This window comes from Mastomys coucha, unplaced genomic scaffold, assembly GCF_008632895.1.
Source record: "Mastomys coucha isolate ucsf_1 unplaced genomic scaffold, UCSF_Mcou_1 pScaffold5, whole genome shotgun sequence".
NCBI lineage: Eukaryota > Metazoa > Chordata > Mammalia > Rodentia > Muridae > Mastomys > Mastomys coucha.
Genome location: NW_022196911.1, coordinates 83,507,830 through 83,517,273, shown reverse-complemented (window position 1 = coordinate 83,517,273; position 9,444 = coordinate 83,507,830). Strand labels below are relative to the sequence as shown.

The 9,444-nt window shown below is 45.7% G+C and overlaps 1 protein-coding gene and 1 non-coding gene across 3 annotated transcripts in view; one reads left to right on the top strand and one right to left on the bottom strand.

Annotated features, from left to right (window-relative positions):
• Positions 1-9,444, bottom strand: part of Rnf43 (ring finger protein 43) — a 71,071-nt gene that overhangs the window by 40,563 nt on the left and 21,064 nt on the right. The window lies entirely within an intron of this gene.
• Positions 1,008-1,111, top strand: LOC116079360. Its single transcript, XR_004113927.1, has one exon. It is a non-coding gene; the product is annotated as a U6 spliceosomal RNA (small nuclear RNA).

The following is a 9,444-nucleotide window of genomic DNA, read 5'->3' as shown; positions in this document are numbered from 1 at the left end:
CTCTTCTCCTCCCTCCCTCCCTCCCTCCCTCTAGGGCTCAAGACTCTAAGTGGAGGGGAGGCAGAAAGACTCTCAGGACCAGAGGTGAGGCGTGACTCATGCCAAGGAAACAGTGGCTTGCAGACAACAGGGCTGATGTCCACATGAACTCATACACATATGAACTCACAGACTGTGGTGGCATGCACTGGACCTGCACAGGTTCAAGCCAGATGGGGTCCCGGCTCAGAGAAGGGGAAGCAGGCATGGGCTCCCACCCCCAATTAAGAAGCTATCTATAGTGGACAACTATTTGTTTGTTCTATCAGTCTTTTGCTTGTATATTTTTGTTTCCATTTTTTGTAGCGTTTTGTGTGTGTGTGTGTTTCTTGGGATTTTTTTTTTTTTTAAATAAAGAGAAAGAGAGCAGGAGAGGGATTGGGTAGGTGTGGGGAATTTGGGAAGAAGTGCAGGGAAGAAAAAGAGACAAGCATTTGTTCTCCCATATAAGCAAAAAGAGTCACCCTAAAGTTCTGAACAAGAGGTGCTTATTATTGACTCAGTATTGGGTAGGGTTCTGTGGCTCGTGCCTGTCATGCTGGCACTCTGAAGGTTGAAGCAGGCAGAGTGATTGTGAGTTGGAGACCAGCCTGGGCAACACAATGGGTTCAAGGCTACCCTGGGTACATAGAACAAAATTCTCTCCCAAACAAACACCCCTTTCCCCCCCTCAAAAAAAAAAGTGTTGTGAGCATCTTAATTTTACTCTGAAGATAAAAACAAGAGTGGAATGAAGGGAAATGGGTAATAGAAAAAAGCCACTATCCCAGCATCAGGCTCGTGAGGGCGAGACCTCGGGAAGCGGCAGTTACAAGGGGTGAATCGAAGAAGTTATGGGAGAAGTGCTGAGACCATCTGCTGACAGACTGGACTGCAGGGATGAAGGAGAGGAAGAAGTTGGGTGTTCTAAACCTGAGACATGGGGCAGGGGACAGGGGATGGGGGACAGGGGACAAGGGTGGGGCGGGGTGCTCGCTTCAGTAGCTCATCTACTAAAATTGGAAGGATGCAGAGATTAGCATGGCCTCTGTGCGAGGATGGCATGCAAACCTAGGAAGTGTTCCATATATTTAAAAACAGAACAAAAGATGTTCATTAACCAGAGGAGCAGCTTTCAACAGGGACTTCTCAGTCAGTCGTGGAGAGTTGAAGGAGAGACGACATTTAAACCTGGTAAGCAGTCAGTGCTGAGAATGGCAGTCTGAGCCTGGCCTGGTGATCCATGCTTGTATGGCTGGGACTCAGGACGGTAAGGCAGAAGGACTGTAAGCTGGAGGTCAGCCTGGGCAACCTGAGCTACCTAGTGAGTTCTAGGCCAGCCCGATAGACAGCACAGGGATGTGCTATCTCAGCAGCAACAAGGAGTTAGAGTTTGAGTAGATGAACTGGAGGTACAAGCTTGCAAAAACACTGTTTATGTCTTTATTCATGGTCATAGAATGGAGCATTTTATTTTATTTTTTATTTTTTTAAATGTTTACTTATTTATTTTATCTATGTATGAGTACACGGTAGCTGTCTTCAGACCCACTAGAAGAGGGCATCAGATCTCATTACAGATGGTTGTGAGCTACCATGTGTTTGCTGGGAATTGAAGTCAGGACCTCTGGAAGAGCAGTCAGTGCTCTTAACTGATGAGCCATCCCTCCAGCCCCAGGATGGAGCATTTTTTTTTTTTTCGAGACAGGGTTTCTCTGTGTAGCCCTGGCTGTCCTGGAACTCACTCTGTAGACTAGGCTGGCCTCGAACTCAAAAATCCACCTGCATCTGCCTCCCAAGTGCTGGGATTAAATGCGTGCACCACCATTGCCTGACTGATTTTTTCCTTTTTTCTTATTCTAAAAAATTGAATGTGATGATTCTTGCTGCTGTTTCTGGTGTGTGTGTGTGTGTGTGTGTGTGCGTGTGTGCGTGTGCATGCATATGCATGTGTGTGTGTGTCAGAAAGAGAGAGAAAGAGAGAGAGATAGAAGGAGAGAGAGAGCGAGAGAGAGCACAACATGCCATGGTGCTCACATAGAGGTCATAGAACAACTTTGTGGCATCTCTCCCTCTCTCTCTCCCTTCATGTGGACTCTGGGATAGGACTCAGTGTGTCAGGCTTGTAATATTAGCATCAAGTGTCTTTACCAATGAACCTTCTCACTGGCCCCAACTAGTCTTTTGTTTTGTTTTGAGTCAGGGTCTTACCAAGTAGCTTGGGCTATCCTAGAACTCTATGTAGACCAAGCTGACCTTGAACTCCCAAGTGCTGGGCTTATGTGTCACCACGCCCAACCATTAGGTTTTAATACCACCTAATGCACAGACTGTGCATTAGCTCAGAAAAGTGGAAACTCCTGAAGACAGCACAGAGACTGAGCAAGCACTGGCTTCATCCCCCGGAGCTGTAGTGCCAGCTCTGTAGTCTACCTAATATTTTTTTCCTAAAGCAGGTTCCCACTTGCTGCCTGCTGTTTTCAAACCAATAAGACATTGAATGGCTGGTGGTGGTAGGTAGGTAACTGACCTAGCCTCGGGGACATGACCTCTAAGGCTGCGTTTTATCTCTGCAAGCAAGACAAAAATCTGTCACAAGCAAGTGGTCACTCAGGAAACATTAAGGCCAATCTGTCTTGAGTGTTGTTTGCCTCTTGCCCTAGGATGACAGCGGAAAGGGTTGGTGTCACAATGACTGTGAGATAGGAAGTAGCCTAGAGCAGTGGCTCCCAACACGCAGCTCTAGGTCAGCAGCTTCAACACCACCTGGGAATTTTCAGAAAGTTTCAGGCCCTACATTGGATGTGCCGGGTCAGAAACCCTCAAGGGAGAGTTCAATATGTGCATTTTAGCAAACCTCTAAAAGTGCCCTGATACTCCATAAACTTGTGCAACCGTGTGACTGGAAGAGGAGAAAACAATTCCTGGTACTTTCTCCACTAAACATTGAAGAAAAGCAACCAGGGTGGCAAGCCAAAAGTCAAGATTGGTCATGTCTCAAAAGGCAGATTCTGTATTCATGAAGAAAATTAGAGGATTCCTCTGTCACCTCACATGTGCACACACACACACACACACACACACACTCATACACGTGTGCACACATGCGCACACATACACACACACACACTCATACACGTGCACACACACACACACACACACACACACACACACACACACACACACGAGTTTACTGAATACACCAAAGGCTGTGGGCTGAGCACTGACAAGCACACTGTCAGCAGCTCAGTCATCTTTTTTTTTTCCCCCAGTTCCCCAAAGCAATTTTCAGAATCAGCTCAGAAAATCCAGATGGAGAGAAACAGACAAACCTCCAATGCAAAGTAAATAAGATGACCCAGAAATCTGAGCAAAATGAAAAGTAAACAACTGAAATAGGAGTCAGCTGAGGAGGAGTTCGAGTCTACGGCGGCCTGTGCCTTCCTCGGGAAGAATATCTCTGGGCTCTCTGTTTTCCTAGAAGACTGAGGCAAAGGCTAACCCCCTGTTCTGCAGAGGGAGAGTAGCTGCTTACACTCAAGGTTTTGGTAGAGGGGGCAAACCCTGGATCTTTGATGCTCGGCTTCAATAATATTCACGTGAGGTTTTATTGCACATCTATTTAAACCTCTGGCCTACATATGCTGGTAGGATGCTTACCTAATATGCAAAAGGGCCTGGGCTTGATTTCTCAGCAGTGAAGAAACCAGACATGGTAGGTCATGCCTCTAATCCCAGAGCTTGGGATGGGGAGCAGAAAGATCACAAGTTCAAGATGACCCTACCTTGAGGTCTAGGCTGGAGACACTCAAGACAACAAACAAACAGACAAAACTATGACACAATCTAAATTCTGGAACTTGGCTTTATCAAATGAACTCTTTCTGCTAACATTAGTCTCTACACTTGAACATTTTCAAAAATACTAAGAAAGAAAAGGGTTTTTCTACATAGGGCATGGAAGCTAATACCAATAGTTCCAGTATCTGGGACATAGGCAGGAGGAATGCCTTGAGTTTAAGGCTAGCCTGAGCAACATAGTGTATTCCAGACTGGCCTAGGCTACAGAGCAAGACTTTGTCTAAAAATGAAGAGATGAGGCAGGGTCAGAGTGCCTTTGGTAAGTAAGATGCTTTGGTAAGTTGAGATTGGATTTCCTGTATCATTGTTAGGGTTCAGAATACAAGACAGGGAAAACAGGTCTTGGAACTCTCTACTCGGCAAAATTCTAGCTCATTTCCCAAAGCCTGAGACAAGGTTAAGGGGCTGCTTGTGCAGCTCAGTTGATAAGAGTGCTCTCTTAGTACGAACAAAACTCTACATCTGTTCACCAGCACAGCATACCCTGGGTGTGGTGGGTCACACTTGTGATCCCAGTGCTGGGGAGGTGGAGGGCAGAGGATCAGGAGCTCAAGGTCATTCTCAGCCTGGACTATGTGAGACGTGGTTTCAAAAAACAAACACACAGCTCACAAGTTTAATGATTTCAGTTAAGTGCCTAAAACACTCAATTGCTCAGCAACTTTCATTAGAGAAAGGAAGTGAAAGAGAGACTTGAAAGAAGCTACTTTTTTTTTTTTTTTTTAATGCACTGAAAAATATTTTACTTTTCACAGAATGCAATGGGGTTTCCCCCACCGGCCCTGTGTGCACGGCTACTCTCTCATTGTGAGCTTCCATAAACCCCATTGTACAGCTTACTTGGCACTTACTATAAACTCGGACAGCTTATCTCTCCTATAGATCTAGTATTGTCTTAAGGTCTCAGTTAGCTAGCACCTCCAGGGCAGGAAGGTTTGTTAGCTTTGGCTCCTGGCGGGGTGGGGGCTCTACAGCATAGCATTAGACCCTAAACTAGGGTCTGGGGATATTGAGCAATTGGAGGCAACAGATACTCTGAGGACCAAGCTCGGAATCAGTGGAGCCAGGGGGCAGAATGAAATGTGAGGGGGGAGGTCCCAGAGTTTGCAGACACTTGTGTGGGTGGAAAACGGAGTTTCTATCTCTTTCCCCGCTGATTGTTCCTGGCCCCACTCCCCACACTTTTCCTTCCCAGCATCAGCCAGGTGCAAAGCAACAGGAAGTTCCAGAGTTATTGCTCCAATGCCTAAAGCTTGAAAGGCAGTCATTTGGAGAAGGCTCCATTATATGTTCCTGCATGTCTTGGGTCTTGGTGCTGTGCACAGAATACCACGGCTGCAGAGCCATAGTGGAGGCCAATCCTGGATGCCTGGCTCCTGAGCAAGAGAGATGAAAGGCTTCTTCTAATGTAATAAAGGACGGCCTCTCGGTGCCGTTTGAACTGTTTACAGACTGAGTTAACGATTACAGGCAGTGTGTATCTTGGCCAGGTGCCCGAAATTCTTACCCACCCGTCAGATATTATCAAAGAACCCTTCCATGCCTGGCTGGAGTCTTTCCAAAGCACCTCACAGAGATGCCGACACAAAAGGAGTGTTCAAAATCTCTCTCTCTCTCTCTCTCTCTCTCTCTCTCTCTCTCTCTCTCTCTCTCTCTCTCTCTCTCTTTCTCTCTCTCCCTCCTCTCTCTTTTTTTCTCCCTCCAACCCTTTCTCTCTCTCTCCTTCTCCCCCTCAACTCCCCTCCATTTCCTTTCTTCCCTTTCTCCTGGACCAGAGCAAAATAGTAAAAGAATCAGTCGTGAACCAGATGCTGAGGACATTGAATGAGGACAACTTTGGACAGAGGAAAAGGTGAAGGTTCGTTCTGGATCTAAGAGACTCCAGATTGGGTGTAGGTATAGGTAAGAGTCTTTGCAGCTAGGGGCCAGAGGATGGTAGGGTAGAGAAATAAGATCCTTGACATGAAACAAAAATCTGTACTACGTGATGTGGCAAACAGTTCCTAAGTAAGAGACCTAAAAGAATTGCTACATATAGAACACTGGACAGAGAACAGAAAGGGCAATGTACAAGCTGAAAAAAAAAATCACCTTGATGCTAGAACAGAATAGGAAACTTAAAAAAAAAACACACACACACACAGAGCCTCGCATTGGTGGTGCCCACATATAATCCTAGCACTTTGGTGGCATGAGTGCTGCTGCAAGGTCATAGCCAGCCTAAGCTACACAGACAAGTCTTCCCTGGAATATGCAGCAGATCCCAACTCAAAAGCCAAACAGGCCTGATGTGGTGGTACACATTCATAATGTCAGCACTTGGAAGGTGTAGGTAGGAGGAGACCAGGGTACAGGAAGACCTTGTCTCAAAAACAAAACAATACAAAAGGAAATAAAAATTGGGAAGAACCAAAATGCCTCTCTTTTGGGCTGAATCCCAAGAGCCTGGGTGGCATGTGCCTGGGAGAGTTAGAATGCTTTCGGAAGTACACATTGAACCAGCCCTATCACCAACATCGGTGGAAAAGCTTTCTGGGTACATAGACAGTGAAGAACACTCAAACCAGAGAGCACCAAGCTTGCTAAGAGGAAGCCGGAGGATTTTATGACCTATTAAGTACCTGTTGGTCTCTGAATACATTTGAAAGGGGAATAAATGACAGCCACTGCATGGAGAACAGAGATCTCTAAGGTCGCTATGGGGGACATTAGTTATCATTCACTCCAAAACCCCTTACCTCAGTTCTCTCACAATCTAAGGAAAAATTACATGATTTTCAAAAAATTTCCATCCGTGGACCCATGTGGAAACACAGTCCATTAGCAAACCGTTACCGTAGATTAGGCCCTGGGTGCCATTTTTAGTACCAGAGAAAGAAAGAAATGAAGTTCAACCTCCACTCTTTTATCTAAACGTGAATACAACCGACACGGTTGCATTGTGTCTACCTAAGCATTCCTTGTAGCGTCAATGGATAGGACTTTGTTATCTATGTGCTAACTTGTTGGAGCGACTGCTGGCTTATCCTGGGCAGCAGGAGAAAGGCTCTCCTACTCCAACCGCTCCTTACTTTATCTTCCTGGTAGAAGAGATAGATTTGGACTCTTGTTTTTTCATATGGGGGTCTCACGAAGACCAGGTTGTCTTTGAACTCCTGATGCAGTTGAGAATGACCTCGATTTCTAGAGTCTCCTGTCTCTACCTTACCAGTGCTGAGATTTCAGGCCAGGGGCATTGTGCTCTGCCTACCGTGGTTGTTTTTATTAACGGATTGGATTTTTGAGCTTTACCACCATGCTGCAAGCACTCTGAACCACACTATGTGCCAAGTACACTCACTCTTTTGTTTTGCTTGTTTTTTTATTCCCCTTGGTGCTGGGAACCGAACCCAAGCTTCGCACCTGCTAAGTAGAAGCTCCCTTAGCCTCTCCAGCCCTCAATATGTGTTCAGTTGGCCCACAACCCATGAACAATGCCCTGAATGAGAACAATTATGTATTGTTGGGGCACTTCAGAGAGACACTCCCTACATCCTCTGGACACCTATCTGCTGGGGTAATCTTCTTTCTTGGGCTAAGGTCAGTTTGACTTTCAGAATACAAGAAGAAGTCTTGGTTGCACTGAATCTGTGAAAATAATTTGACTTGATGGTAAGCTTGAAAGATTAAGGCTAACACTCACCTGTAAGGAGATGGTAAGTTTTAGGAGGAACCCAGAGAATACTTTAGAATCTGGCCCTGGATCATTCTTGAAAATAGCCTCAAAGAAGGTGAGAGCACACCTCAAGTCTAAGACAATGTCAGAAGGAGCGATGAAAAGCTGTGCATTGGATTTTGTACAAATGGCAAGACATCGTTCACAAAGTTCTTGGAGAAACATAAGTGACCCAGAATGCGCTAGCATTAATCGTGAAGGATGCAGAAACAAGATTTTCAATAAGCTTCCTCACACATTGTGGTGTGCACTTACTGCCCACTGCCTAGAGACCCTACTGGTAAGACAGTTAGTACACAGGAATTCAATGAGGCCCAGCAAAAAGGGCAGGACTTGGGCCAGTGATCCACCAGGGACCAGCAAAGGACTTCAGAGACAAACAACGGAAAGGGCACAGGCGACAGCTACTTCTCAACTAACTGGGCTGCTCCAGATGCGCTGGCACCACTGAGACACCAGCTGTGTCTTTGAACTTCAGGACTATTAGGGGAAAAATAGGCCCTTTCACCCTCCCATCCCTTCTCTCCTCTAGAGCTGGGGAAACCCACGGAGGCACAGTGGCTCCCCTATTTTACAGACATTCCAGACATCATGCCTCGCAAGCTGAAACCCTATCCCAGATTCTCCAAAGTAGGACATGGTGCTGCAGAGGCAAGTGTATCAGGAGAAAAACAGAGCTCCTTATCAGATTTCCATATAATGGGTCCATATAATAGGTCCATATAATGGGTTTGCTTGGACAGGCTGGCAATATATAGAAATAGATAAGCCACACTAATTTCCTTCTCCACAAGGTTGCCACCACAGCCTTGTTCTGCCATCAGTAAGTAGCAAACCCGGCAAATATTAAACAGGATCTTTAGTTACTCTGGGGAAACAATATAAGGTAATGGCTTAGCAAAAGCCAGAAAGTGTGACAGCAGTCCCTGTCTATTCAAAGACTAAAGAAAGAACATGGTCTGTACGAGGCCGTCTGGTGTAATGGTAAGTTTCCTATTTTTAAACACACACAAATCTCAGCGTTGTGCCAGATGACAGACCTAGCTCTACACTGAGAGATACATTTATGCCTACTGTATTCCAACATCTCTTTTTTTGTGAAGGACGGGTTATCATTACATACACTCGAGCTTCTACAGAGGGTCAGAATTACACGCTAAGTAAATCTGTTATGGCAATAAAATTGGAAATCTATAAAACACAATAGTTTGAAAGATATTCTTCTGAAAGAAAGATTATGTAACACCTCACTTTAAAGATCTAGTGTTAAACTCAAGAGAGAGAGAGAGAGAGGTGCTGGGTCTACCGCTGAAAAGGGAGAGAAAGGTTCGCCTAGCTAAACCTTTTGTAGATGATTGTGGGAACTGCTGCTTACAAACAGCTACTGAGCAAACCACACCAGGGTGACGTCGCACTTGAATATTTCACTGTGAAGTCCCCCAGGAAGCAGCCTTCCCACTGAAATGGAGAAAACCACAGGCCCTGCCATTTCTGTTCTTCTCTGTCCTGGGCTGTATTGTCTCACTCCTCTGAAATGTAAACCTTCATCTGATGGAGAGAGGGAAAAATCTCTTTCTAATGGGAAGACACAGGTCAGCATGCAGCCCAGCATGCAGTGCGTTGCATGTTACCGTAGCCTGCAGAGAAACATCTCCACGTGAGCGATAGCAGCATCACACCGACTCACTCAACAACAATGACATTTAAAAGCATTTACTGAAACTCCAGACAAGGGGCCTGATGTGGTGCAGGGCACAGAAGGGGACAGGAGGCCTGGTCATCAAAATCCCAACCAAAATAAGATGATCAGAATAGGGGGCATACAAAAGTGATGTGTGTGTGTGTGTGTG